General features: G+C 38.2%; 1 protein-coding gene across 2 annotated transcripts in view; it reads right to left on the bottom strand.

Moving 5' to 3' along the window:
- PKIA (cAMP-dependent protein kinase inhibitor alpha) overlaps positions 1 to 15042 on the bottom strand; it is a 28292-nt gene extending 13250 nt beyond the window's left edge. Inside the window, exon 1 of one of the 2 annotated variants that reach the window (XM_059672691.1) lies at positions 14972 to 15042. The gene's annotated coding sequence lies outside the window, so the exon portion shown is untranslated. Of the gene's footprint in view, positions 1 to 3687; positions 3804 to 14971 lie in introns of those variants that run through there. The other variant, XM_059672690.1, reaches the window with a different exon arrangement.

The following is a 15042-nucleotide window of genomic DNA, read 5'->3' on the forward strand; positions in this document are numbered from 1 at the left end:
AGGGGAAGCTGGAACAGGAGAGCAGGAGGAATAGTATAATACAATTTTGAAATAAGAACTATGTGTTTACTACATGCTTTACTGAGACTGTGTTATGGATAACACTGGTTTCCATTCCCTCGACTATATTCACTATTCTTTTTTGTGGGAATATGCTTTAATAGTTGTTATAATTTTATTTAAAATTAGTCCTGGTTCTTCCCCTGGGTCATGGAGTGACTTTTGGAAACTCACTCAACCTCATGGCCTTCCATTTTCTCCTAAGGAAAGGGAGACAGCTAGATGGCATGCTCATTATGGCACCGCACATGAAGTTGTAAAAACAATGATCATTCAATACCTCATTTTTAAAATCTTGAATTTGGAATTCCCCTTCTGTGACCATAACCACCTATTCGTTTTCTTTTCCTCTTACTCTTAGTGAATTAGGTCATATCTTTAATTATTTTAACTCCTTTTATTTTAGTTTCCTCTAGCTCCAGGCTGGATCAATTGCCCAACATCTCATGTAGCTTCTAATTAGCACCAAGAAGTCCCTCTGGCCCTGGCCAGGTGGCTCAGTTGATTGGAGCATCATCCCATACACCAAGTTTGCAGGTTCAATTCCTACTCAGGGCACATACTAGGTTGCGGGTTTGTTCCCTGGTTGTGGTGTGTATGGGAGGCAACCTATTGATATTTTTCTCTCGAATTGTTGCTTTTCTTTCTCCTCCCTCCCCCTCTCTCTAAAAATCAATCAAAATATATCCTTGGGTGAGGATTTAAAAAAAGAAGTCCCTCTGTGACCTCAACCTTCCTAAGTCTCACCTGGGAAAACAGCAAGGTGCCTTTCCTCTGATCTTATTACTGGGTAGCTGGTGTTACCAGAAAAAGTCACAAAATTGTGCCAATTGGCTCAACTAGAAACTTGTGACACTATTATTAGTAAACACTCTGAGTTGTTGGGAAATTCTTTTGTTCACCTCTAGTTGACTCTTGCTTATGCTTGTCTTCGTGGGAAGGATTCCAAACCCTTTCTGTCCACACAACCAGACACTACCTGCCTTAAGAGATGACTTAGATCTTCCTTTTCTGAGAAGATTCAGGACATCTGTTGCAAATTCTCTTAAATCTCTTCCTCTCTCCAACACATTTCTCCGGGGTCACTAGTCTCTCTTTCCTAGACAAACTACCTCTTTCTTTCGGAAGCATGCTGCCAATTCTATTTCCTATCACCTCCATAGTACCTTGCTTCGTCCACTTTTTTCCCCCTCAGAATTTGAGTCTCCCTTCTCCTCTGGATTTCTCCCTAAGTTTATATGCATGTTCAGGTCTTCTTTAACTAAAAAACTTGGACGAACCATTCAAACAAATACCCTTTCCTCAACCTTCACTCGTCTTTGCACTGACTAATCTTTTTCCTTCATTAAAATTCTCTGAAGGGTTCAACTATTTTTATTTTCAGTTTTTTTGAATGAATCTTTATACTCTTTGTATTTCATTGGCCTTTATGTAGTATATTTTATGTAGACTACTTTCTTATAGATCACTGCAGTGATCTTTATTAATATTAAGTAACAGCTTAATGTTAACCATTCTTGTGAGGGTTGGTCCTGTTTGAGGTCTCTGCAGTGCATGAGGCTGCCAGCTACATTCTGTTTGGAACTCTCCCCTTGAATATACAGTAAGTAATGAGGCCCATTTACTATTCTAGGAATCAGACCTATCTGTATTTGAACCTTGACTTTCCATTAACTTGTTATGCTATGTCTAATCCCTCTGTATTCAGTTCTTCATCTATAAATAGTGATAACTATACTTAGTCAAGGTGGCTATGAGGATTTATTTGGATTATGTATCTAAAGAGGCTAACACAATGTTTGGCACATGGTAGGAAGTGCTGTTAAAAATACCAGCTGTCGCTTTCTTAGCTTCCACGATATCTTACTATTCTGGCTCCATCCTATTTGTATTCTTCACATTTCTCTAGGGTCACCTGTTGAAATAAGGGCACATTTTGTAGGAATTAAGGATCAATCCTGCCCTTCCTCATTTCCTGACTTGAATAAATCATCTAATCCCAAGGCATCTAATTCTTCACTATGGCTAATGCAGAAATGTGCATCTTCTACTGAGACTGTTCTCATAAGCTCTCATACACCAGGGAAATTGCCGAATAGGTATTTCCACTTGGTTTTGCACAGGCATTTCAAATTCAATAAAGCAAAACAAGACAACAACAAAACACACAAATAGAGAAAACTGGCCTCATGGATACATTATGTTGGAGCATCTTTTACTCATTTCTCTCGCTTGATATCCATATTTAATCACTTCCCCAGGTTGTGTTGGTTTTTATTTGATGACTCTCATATTTACCTTGTGAAAAATAGGAAAAGCTCATACCAGAATTATTGCTATCTGAAAAGAACCCACTTTTGCTGTTTAACTTCAACCACTCAGTTGAATAGAATGAAAGATAATAATGGCGATTGTGAAAAGAGCTAATTCCTATAGAATTCCTATAGTATTTATGAAATATATTTGCTAAACTGATGTGCACCCAATTTTAACCCTTTAAGGGAACATAGAAACTAAGTCCTGGGTATTCAATTATAGTAGTGATTATAATTATTATAGTTATTATTGTAGGAGTATTTAATTTTTATTACATTTTCTTTCTCCAGGCAATAGACTTAATTTTCAGTAAAAAAAATAACTGACAAATAGCACATGTAGAAATATGAGAGTGAAGGAATACAATTATATTTTATACAAAATATGTAGGTGCTGTGAACTCAATATATTTTTTCTTTCTCCATGTTATAATTCTTTTAGTGAATTCTGACTATGTGCTCAAAAACAGTTATTTTTACGTGCATGGCAGCTATGTTATTTTTTTTCTTTCAGTTAATAAATATGTAGCCATAGCTCTTCAGTTACACCAAAAGTTTTGCTTAGAAATTCTGGGGAAACTGTTGCCAAGTGATGTTTTCTGACAGATATTCACCAAAAAAATTATGAAAGTCACCAAAATTCTAATAAATGTCAGCAGCTGGCAGAGGCTTAAAGAGAAGTAATTAGCAAACAGTCTGGCTTTATAAAAATAAGCGAGTCGGAATAAAGCCTGGACAATTTACCAAAAGTGGGCTTTGAATCTTCACTAGCGTGTCCCTGTTTATGTTGCTATAATTAGAATTTTCTAGACATGGCAAAACGGTAGTATTAGATATAAACAAGATAACATGCTGCTATTTTTTTGTATCCAGGTTTACAAAAGACCCAATTGTACTAATATTTAACGTCTGATTAGAGAGGAGAAAAGACACTTTATTATTTAAGTACTGTATTATTTAAAGGTAGGTTAAAATTTAAAGCATAAATCTGTAATATTTATATCTGAAAGTTCAGTCAAAATCCACGCCTAAGAAATAAGCTTGCTCTTTCTTCTCCCCCTTAAAAAGTTCCCCTACCTCACTCTTTAACACAAGGAGTACGGTACGCTGGTGGTCTAAAGATTCTTCCCTTGTATAAAGGCTTTCTAAACTGAGATTCATGATCCGTGCTGGTCTTTTCCTTGTTTGTAACTTTTACCTTTTGAAATATCATATACACAAAGTCCTTGAGAAAATAAACCAGAAGATTTTACTCTAGTAGAATTTACAGATGTAGATAGAGTGCAAGAGGCTAGGAAAGGTATGTACTTACATGTCCTGTATTACACAAATTGAAGAGTTCCACATAGATGTACCCTAGAAGAAGTTGGGCCTGTGAAGCTGCTAAAATGATCTTTATAGTGACATTGAGTCATGAGCCAAATGGTGACTGGATGTCATGCTAATTTTACTCCTGCAAATGGGGACACATGAAATGAGACTCACTGACTTGGAAGAAAGAATGGAGAGAATGCCATCAGCATGCACTGGAGACGTCTTTCTTTCTAATGTGAACGACATGACTTAAGTTTAAAAGAGAAGGAAAAATCTTCCGGTCCCATTATTACAAAGGCAATTCTTTAACGTCCCAACTGTTACTTTATGAAATCCTGGGGAATATTAAAAGCCCTTGAGTATATTACTATGTTCTTAGGGCGTGGTCTACATTAGTGTTTCGGAAGTATTTTGACTCAGATTTTCATAACTTTCTAAAAAATTATTGAGAACTCCAGTGAGCTTTTGTTTCTGTGGTTATATCTGCCAATATTTACCACATGACAAATTGAGTTAAATATTTGTTAATTACTTAAAATATAGATAATAAACCATTAAATGTTTCCATAAATATTTCTAATAAAATAAAATATATTTTCCAAAGCAAAAAAAAAAAGCGACAAGAATGGCATTGCTTTAAATTTTGTAATTCTCTGGCTTAAATTTGCAAATGTCTGGCTTAATGAAAGACATCTGGTCTCTCAGATCTGCTTCTGTAATCAATCTGTCTCAATCTGTTGTTTTAGTTGAAGTATGTGAAGAAAATCTGGCCTCACACAGATTTTTTTTTGGGGGGGGGGTTGGAAAAGTGAGGCAAATTGCAATAGCCTTTTGGGATAATTGCAGATTTTTTAAATTTTTGCAATGTGTAATCTAAAGCCATATTAATATGCTTTCCAGATTCTGTTTTATTAAAACCTGTTGTATACCTAGTGCTTTAAATGGCTCTTTCGCCTACGCATATTTTTAAAAATATCAGGCATTCGTCATTTGGTAAATACTGGTTTCTTGGGTTATATAAAATTTCCAAATTCTATCATATTTCACTATATAGTATTAAGTTTATTATTATAGCCAGCTCTCTCATCAAAAAAGTCTTTTAGAAGTGAAAAACTGACAAGTCCCCAGGAACAGATAAGTTTTCCAAAATGGTAATTTTTGTCTCAACGCTCAGATTTTTTCACTGGCAACAGATTCAGTTGGATTTTGGATCCCTTAAAGTGACAGGCTCACTTTGTTCATTTTCAAGAAAACTCTGCCAAATACCCAAATTTGAGAAACCACAGTTTGCCTGTCAGTTGTTCTTTCGTGTAAAAATGGTGATTCATGGGAAAAGGTGCTCGTTCTGCCGCCGTCAAGCAGTTACTTAGATGGCCATGCCCTTGGTACCTGGCAGAAGTGCCTGGGGAGCCCCCAACATCACACAGAATATTAAAAAGACCCACACTTAAAGGGCGAGATTTGACAAAATATTTTTTTTACTGTCTCACCAAGTACATTCTTAGGTAAATTTGCATGTAAAATAATATTAACTGTGAGTGTGGGTGGTGAGGGATCCCAGGGCTGCTAGGAGTGTTGGGGCCACGGACTCGACCAGTGCTGAGGTGCAGCGTTTCCCCACCACCTCTGCGCCAGCGGTGCAAATGGCAGACAAGCAAACAAGGCAGACAGCATGAGGGTTACTATGGGAATTCTTTTGAACTTGAGAACCTATTGAAGGTGTCTCTGGGAATGACTGAAAGGGCTGGGGGGACGTGCAGGAATTCAGGGGCCAAACTTTGAGAACCATTGATGTACATAGTAAGAGGAAGCTATTGATGAACTCTATGGATTAGAGGAGGAAACTGTTTTGTAAAGAATTTAAGTAAATAATTAATTCCTAGAATCCTCTAGTGGTTGGCAAACTGCGGCTCAGCAAACCGCGGCTCGCGAGCCACATGCAGCTCTTTGGCCCTTGAGTGTGGCTCTTTCACAAAATACCGACTTCTGCGCATGGGCCACGAAGTTTCAGTTGCACTGTACGTGCGCGCCCACACATGGTATTTTGTGGAAGAGCCACACTCAAGGGGCCAGAGAGCCGCATGTGGCTCGCGAGCCGTGGTTTTCTGACCACGACGAAGTAGCAGCTGATCTATTACCATGCTAAGTATTATCCATCTTTTTCTCTTTTATTTTGCTGTCTTAGGATATTACTTGTCTAATTCCATCTTAAAAACAATCTAGTAGCTTATTTCCAAAACAGCCACTTAATCTCACAAGCCACAGGGTGTCAAACTAAGTCTCAGGAACTCTGGACAGGGTTCCGGGACTTGATGCTACTTCAATTCTCTTTTCCCTTGAATTGGTCTATCATCTAGTTACACTTTGGAGTGAATGACATCAAGGGAAGAAAATCAAGAACCACAACCCTATTAATAGCAACAAGTTGATTTGAAAATGTCCACACAAGCCTCCTCTGTGAAGGCATAATTATAATCCCCGCATCAGACCGTGACTTACATGCTCCCGGATTGCCCTTCACAGGAGTTTGGATCATGTTCTATCAAAACCACACTTAAAAAAGCGACCTCACGTACTGAGTTGTATCACAGATACAGGCCAACATCTATTAACTAGGTCACGTCAAATCATGTGTGTGTGTTTATTCTAAACCCACAGCACTGACCTTTTACCACAAAACATTGCTAGAATAAAATATGAGAAAAATAGAATGTCTCTTAATGATTTTCACAGTACATTTTGACTAATACTATTAGAGATAGTATCCCAACTCCTTAGTTGGAGGAAGGTCTCCACCTCTTCCCTGATTGCCACCATGTAATAAAAATTCTCATTTCAAAGTTCCAGTATTTGATACTATTGATCATTCCTCTCAATTGTTTTCCTATTCATCAATTTATTTCTGATGTGATCATTGTGACCCTGATGCCTTTAAATCTATCTCTCATCTATCTATCAATACATGAACACATTTTCATATTTTTTGTAATTTATAACATACCTAGTCAATTATATCATTAATTTCTTCTTCAGAAACTTTCTTTAGCCAAGATTCAAATCCCGTTTTTTCTTTACACAATGCTTAACAAATCAAAACTTTATAATGAGAAATCCAAGCCTGTAAATTTTATGAAGCCAGAGGCACAGCTGTCTTCCTTAAGGAAATAAAGAACAGGTGACCTTACAGCTACTCATAAATCCCTTGGCTCATTTCTAGCTATCTCTTTCACCACACTAACAATAGCAATTTTTTATTTTTCTGTGCTTCTTCAGTTTTTTTTCCATTACAATTCACTTTCACTATTATTCTGTGTAAGTTCAGATGTACAGCATAGTGGTGAGACAATCATGTACTTTTCAGAATGGTCTCCCAATATTTCCAGTACCCACCTGGCCCCATACATAGCTACCACGATATTATTGACTAACTCCCAATGCTGTACTTTGCATCCACACGATTATTCTGTAACAACCAACCTGTACTTCTCAATCCCTTCACCTTTTTCAGTTTTACTTATATTTCATTTTCCTACTCTTCACAGAACATCTTGCCCATTGACTTTATGGCAAGACTTGGCTTACATGAATTTCATCAATTCCCCTCTATTATCACATCAAAAGGTGTCTTTCTCTCCTCATTCAAGAATCCTTTTGCCCAATATTAACACCTGACTGGTGCTGATTCCATCTTCCCTTCCATTACAGGTCTTCAAGTCTGTCTTGTGCTTTTGCAGTCTCATTTTTCCTACTTCCCCAATGCCTATAAAATTGCTTGCATTTTCCTTGTTGTAAAATAATTCCTTCTTTTAACGTGGTATGTGTGGCATGTTCTTTAATATACTCCCCTGTTTTAATTTCATTTACTGTCAGACTTACAGGAATAGAGGTGGGTGCTGATTGTTCCTATTGCCTCTATATGATTTTACTTTTTTAAAATATATTTTATTGATTTTTTTAAAGAGAGGAAGGGAGAGGCGTAGAGAGTTAGAAACATCAGATCAGCTGCCTCCTGCACACCCCCTACTGGGTATATGCCCGCAACCAAGGTACATGCCCTTGATCAGAATCGAACCTGGGACCCTTGAGTCCGCAGGCCAACACCCTATCCACTGAGCCAAACTGGTCAGGGTTATTTTACTTTTAATTCCTTTGCCATTTGACTTTCATAGCTATCAATTTACCATTGTTTTCTCAAAGAAAGACTGTTACAGATTAATCACAAAATTCAATAGGTTTTTCACAATAATCATCTATAACAACTGTACACAGCAGTTCACATTGTTACCCCTCTCTTTTTTTAATTTAAATTATTTATTGTTTAAAGTATTACATATGTCTCCCTTTTCCCCCATTGACCACTCCCTGCCCACTCCCACCCCCCAGCACAGGCCCTCACCCTCCTACTGTCTGTGTCCATTGGTTATGCCTAGATGCATGCATGCAAGTCCTTTTTTTCTCCCTAATCTACCACAGATATTATACTTTCAGTTCCCCTATAATCTTCTCATATTTCTTCTTGCTCTTTCTTCCACTTACCTCTTAAAGAATCTTTATTCTCCTCTTTGTTCTTTAAGTTCTGTTTGGTAATTCTTAAGTGCCAGCTGTGTGTATGTGACTATCAAATCTATAAATTTGTGGCCCGGTAGTTTGAGAGCTTTTACTGCCTAGTGGGTATTCCACCATTAATGTCCTTGAAAACTCACATTTAGTAAGTTCAAAATGGAATTTTTTGCTTTATCTTCACCTTCACCCTCAAAACTATTCATTCCCCTCATACTATAGTGTACAGTAACACTGTTTTCTCAGGTGTCTATGATAGATAAATTAGAATTGTCTTCAATTACTCCATCTCACTAATTCCTCACATCCAATCATTTCATAAAACTCATGTTTTAACTCTACCCATTCAATGTGACTTCAGTATTCTTCATTTCCATTCTTTTTCTGGTCATTACCTTCGTCATCTCTTTCTTGACTATTGCAACTGTGGGCCAACTACTTACTTACCTAAACCTATTCTTCTCCAATTTACCATCGTAATAATAATAATAATGTTTATTACGGTGTTTATTTAATTCACCACTATGCAATAATTATTTTCATGTTACTTTAATAGGGATGTATTATGTTTTCTTTGAGATCTGGCTCTTTGATTTTGGAGTCCCCTACAATGCTTGGCACAGGATTTTATATGTTGATGTTACATCTACAAAAATTGTTTCATAGATCTGTTTTTAATTATCTTACTCAATATCCTTCTTGGTTAAGTACATTTGTCAAGGTTCTACCATTGTCAATAGTGAAAGTAAGCCTTCCTTACTTCTACTTAGTTCTTTTTCCTGTCCCGTAAGACTTGTTGTTGTTAATCCTTGCCCAAGGATATCTTTTTCATTGATTTTAAGGAGGGTAGTAGAGAGGGGGAAAGACAGAGAGAAACATCGATGTGAGAGAAACACATGGATTGGTTGCCTCTTGCACAAGCCCAGATGAGGGCCCAGGCCAGGGAGGAGCCTGCAACTAAGGTACTTGCCCTTGCCCAGATGAACCGGGACCCTTTGGTCTGCAGGCCGATGCTCTATCCACTGAGCCAAACTGACTAGGGCTTGTAAGAGTTTTAATACAAGGAGATAAAGTGTAATTATTCCCACTAATACACATTTTCGTCTGTATATTCTTAATTATAACAACAGATTTTAAAAGATAACAGCAATCAAAAGCAGTCTAGAATTCCTAGTAATCTATCCTATTTTCACTTTATTGAGGGCTACCTCTTTATAAGTTTTGTTTTTTTACAAAACATATACGACGAAAGTAGCAAATCACTGCATGGAATGATTTGTTCTGTCCTTTGTTAGGGCTTTTTACATCATTTATTTAATATTGCAAATGATTTATAAATCATTTATAAACCCTTTGTAGCATCCCTGCTGAGACAGTCAATTAGCTGGAGAAGCACCCAGGGTTGTCAAGTGACAAGTAATATTATTTGTACGTTACAGATGAAGCACTAAAGCAGAGAGGGGTTAATCAACTGGACTGTGTCTCACTCAGTCAGTGGTAGTACTGATGTCAGACTGAGAACCTGGGGTTATTCACATCAAAATCACAGAAGCATGAAGAGCCTGCGGCTGGTGCTGTTCTTTGTTATATAACGCAGTACTTTCTAAATCGCTGTCTTATATTCTCCTTTTCTGGCTCTGGAGGAGTCCAAGGAGGAAAGATACTGTTAAAATATATACCTTTACATTAAACTAAGACTGTTTTTTTTCTACCTCAAATAAATATTTAGCTTTTAAAAGGATGTTTGAACAATGACACATTTCTTCTCAAAATCACTCATTATTAACATTTCCATCTTTAAAATTATAATGAAAAGTCACATCAAGCTGAGTAGTATTTTTTTCTTCTATTCTAAGTTGTAACAATGACCACAAGAATCCTGAAACGGCTTTTGTTTACTAGTGCATTATCCTATGCTAGTGACCCACCGCACGAAATCGCACAAGACCCGGGATCCTGCCCGCACCGCGGGGCTGCCCAAGTCCCGGAGTCCCGCCCTGCAGGGCCGGTGTGCTGCACAATGGCCCCGAGTCCCAGAGTCCCACCCTGCGGCCAGCACCGCAGGACTCCCATGATGCACCTCCTAGTCAAGTCCCCACTGGTGCTCGCGGGGACACAGCGTCAAGACCCTGCTTACCCGCGTGTACCTGCCGTGCACACAGCCTCCTGCTGATCGGTTGTTACGGTATAAGGGCATCATGACAACAGGCTTTTTATATAGAGAGATAATAAAAGGCTAAATCAACTGAATGGCAGAACGGACTGTCACTATGAGTTGCACTGACCACCAGGGGGCAGATGCTCAACGCAGGAGCTGCCCCTGGTGGTCAGTGAACTCCCACAGGGGGAGCACCACTCAGCCAAAGATGGGCTCACTGCTGGTGAGCGCAGAGGCGGTGGCATGGTGGCAGGAGCCTCTCCCGCCTCCATGGCAGTTCTATGGATGTCTGACTGCCAGCTTAGGTGGGGAGGAGGCCTAAGTCATCAGTCGGACGTGCCCTGAGGGCTCCAGGACTGTGAGAGGGTACAGGCAAGGCTGAGGGATGCGCCCCACCATCCCCAAGTGCAGGAATGTCAGTGCACCGGGCCTCTAGTCAATAATAATAACAAAAATACCACATATTTGCCAGCTATAACATTAAGAAGTTTATGTGAGTTATATAAGTTCAGTATCGCAGCAATTCTATCAAATAGGTACTCTCATTATCTCCATTTTAAAGATGAAATAACAAAGGTTTAGAAGCATTAAGTCTTGAAACCGAGAGATGATTTGACCACTTACTAAACCAGTTGCCATTTTCAATATTTGTTTTTACAGTATACTAAACTTTATTTTATGTTTTTGAGACATTACTCTATAAGGTGATATTTTATTGACATCCCAACAAATTCTGCTTTTTAAAACCACGATCTGATACACATAATATTAATTGACACTACAGGCTCTTCCTTGATTTTTATACTTGTTCTATAAACACTTTACATTCCAACTCCCGGGTATCTGGTCTTCTTGTCCATGTGACGGCCCTCATCTCAGACACCTCACTGATAGGAAAAGCACACTTCCACGGACCTTGAATTTGAGAGGGAGTTACAAAATTATTTAACACCAGAAAAAATAATTCTATAGTGTGAAAAACCTGCAAAACTGAGATAGAGAACTACTTAATTAATATTTTATCACTATATTAGCACATCTCATCAAACGCAGGGTCACTCAGCTCTCCTATAGTTAGTTATCTATAAATTATATTGAATCTTTAATTTGGGCACATTTTAATACATTTAATATGCTGTGTGTGGAGCTTCCAAAAGTGCCATCGCCTAGGACAGTGGTCGGCAAACCGCGGCTCACAAGCCACATGCGGCTCTTTGGCCCCTTGAGTGTGGCTCTTCCACAAAATACCACGTGCGAAGTTGACTTAAAACTTTAAGTTTATTAAGTTAATTTTAGGGAACGTTGTGGAGTGAAAGAAGATGTAGTGTCGAGGATTGAGAAAGGTATGTTGAGATGGTTTGCACATATAGAGAGGATGAATGAAAGGAGATAAACGAAACAAGTATACAAGACGAGTGTGGATGGGAGAGTTGGAAGGGGTCGACCTCAGTGAACGTACCTCAATCAGATTGAAGACTTTTTTAGCAAAGGTCAGCTTAGGAGTACCCTAATTAAGTTAATAACAATGTACCTACCTATATAGTTTAAGTTTAAAAAATTTGGCTCTCAAAAGAAATTGCAATCGTTGTACTGTTGATATTTGGCTCTGTTGACTAATGAGTTTGCCGACCACTGGCCTAGGATGAGGGACATTGAAAGGTGGCCTGCTCACAAGGAGTAGAAGTGGGTCAGTGGGAAGCTGTGGCCTGGAGAGTGACCGAACAATGTACACTGGTGAGAGCTATCTGCTATCGGAGAGCCGGGAATCCGTGGCTTACTGGATGGAGAGCAGGAAGGTAGGGGACCTACAATGAGGATCCTGGGATTGCTTCCAAGTTTCTGGCTTGGATGAATGAAGGATGGTACCCTTTGGGGAATGCCAGAGGAACAGTAACAGAGGCAAAAGTCTAAGAATGGCACTTTAACATATCCCAATGCCACGTTTAAAGTAAAAATGGCCTTCTTTTCCTTCCTGAATGAGTAAAAATGCATTCATTAAGCACACACATTCCCACATATGCTAACATCTGCTCTTCTGCAATCAAGTATTTTCTGTGTAGTGTCTAACTAGCTATTCCAATTGCAATAGTGCTTAAACACTCCAATATGCCTCTTTGCAGCCAGAAAGAAAAACAGTTGCTATGACTATGTTTGAACACATTTTAAATAATGTATAATCTTTGTCACTTTATCTGCTTTGCAATACTAGTTTCCTAAATAGTATTTCATATCTCCCTTTACTAAAAATGTCATTGTTCAGTATTATCATTAACGGTTTTCATCCTTATTATACGTCTGAGTGTTAGAATTATTATTAATCTCTTTATTAAAGGGATGATCTTCAGCACAAAGTTTAATCGCCTTCTTTGAAACTATCACTATGTTATTTAAAGCATTGTCCATCCATTCACTTTAAATGGGGCTTTCTGACTTTGCAAGCTTTTGAAGTCAGTAGGATAGACTCCAGAGAGAAAGCGAATGCTAAAGAACAGCAGTAGGAATTAAACAAATCTGAGTAATTAAGTATTAATATAGCCATTAAGAACTATATGTTAATATTTACCTAATATATAATATATAGTAATCTCATTTTAAAATGAGATAATGCACTGAACAAAGTATCTTAAAATATGAATTAAAAGATGTGGTAAAATCATTATATTAGTGAAATTTAAAAATTTTTGTAAAGTGAGGGATTAATAATAAGTACATTTTGATCCAGGAGACAGATTATCTGGAAACATTATGACATTTTTTACATTATAAAAATCACTTTACTATCAATATAGATTGTCTCTATTACCAACTCTATTGTCAGTACTGGAAATTACCATTATGACTATATTTTATTATCAGAAACATTCAACAAACTAAGTACAGAATACTGGTTTTAACAAACAAAAACCAACTTATCTGATGAAGAATTACAATGGATTCAGAAATTAAATATCTCCAAGTGGAAACTTTTCACTGACTGCAGGAAAAACTACTTGAGTATGAAGATTTTCTATTTTTCTAGTTGGTGCTCAAAATTTCAGGAAAAAGGGTTCTATGCACATTGCAGGGAGTGAGGTAAATATTTAACACATAAGAACCCTTGAATTCATCTTTTCCAAGCAGACAGGTCATGTTCACCCATCAACAGTAAAAGGTCATAAACTCAGGCGGAGATATTTCGAGAAGGAAAAAGCATGCTTCTACATATTTTTAACAGAAACAGCATTTCACAATTAGTTACAAAAAGCGAATATTTAAACAGGTAATTATGGCTAAAGTTTGCAAATAATGTTATCATCCTTCATGAAGAAGCACGAGGGACGAGGCATAGTGGGAATGTGGTGTTGTGGACAATGAAAATAAGCAGCTACTGCGATGTATTATAGGCCACGCTAAAGGGATTTAGAAGCCAGATTTGAGTGCCACCATTGCTACTTTCCATTCGATGTTTGCCATTCGATGCTGGGCAAAATATTGAACTTCCTTGAGTTTCAGTTTTCATGCCTCCAAAATGTGGATTCCCAGACTAAGGAAAATATTTCAAACCTTTTCAAGGTCTAAGAATCACTGCGTGTTTTTATGCCCTTTATAAAGGCCAAGTTTTCACAGAAGACAGCATTTTTCTACAAGCCTTTAAAGAGAGGAAAAGCTATACATAGGAAGTCCATTCAGGTCCGGGGGTTCCCAAGTCTGACAGCTATTTCTAGCCAGGGGTAGATCCATTGGGCAGCACATTTGCTGAAACTAATAACTGCTCAGGTTTCTCGCAGTTAAAGGCAAGGTTTTCCTTTCTCTAAGTGCTGATTTAAGAAACTGTTGAAGACAAAAACTATTTTAATTTACTTATTGGATTGCAAGGAACGTGATTTTAAAGGTTGCTCAATGAGCACTAACCAGGAGTCAGGAGCTAACACCTGAGGATATAATAATGAATGAGATGAATAGGCCCTGATTTTGATGTCACTAGAATCTTTCTTCTTGGGATATCTTCGTTATCCCTTTATCTCAAATTGCTAATGAAGATAAAGTTGGTGTGGTTTTGACATACATAGGTACGTTAAAACAGACCTCCCCCTTCCCCAGTCCCCTTCTGCTCCCTTCCATGCTGAGAGTAAGACTAGATGTACCCCACACGAAACCAGCCGGTTTCCTCACACCGTTACCGGGCTGCTCCCCGCTTAGGAGACGTGAGGCCATCATGGCACTTAATTTTGATAAGCAGCTAGATCATGGAGATACTTATGAAAATGACTTGTCTCAGGAAAAAAATACCAAAGAGTTAATCTGTTCTCCACATACCTAAACTCTAGGATTAGACCACAGGCACTGAGATCACTAAGTGTACTGGCAACAATGAGCTAAAAATGGAAAAAAAACATCATACTGTTATTGTAGCCCTTTTCCTCCAAGGTATTCTCTGTAAAACACCACAGTCTCCAAGGGACTTGCACACCGTTTCCTTGTAGGGCAGGTTGCAATACCCATCTCTCCCAAGCAGACACAACAGGCCCAGCCATCAGCACACTTTATTTAAGGTGGCTGAATGTGTGATAGGAAGTGTTCCTACCTGAATGGAAACCTTCTTGTCCTTAATTCATTGCTACGCTGGATTTTTTTTCTTGGATCAGACCTTCAGTC

This window comes from Myotis daubentonii, chromosome 17, assembly GCF_963259705.1.
Source record: "Myotis daubentonii chromosome 17, mMyoDau2.1, whole genome shotgun sequence".
Classification (NCBI taxonomy): domain Eukaryota; kingdom Metazoa; phylum Chordata; class Mammalia; order Chiroptera; family Vespertilionidae; genus Myotis; species Myotis daubentonii.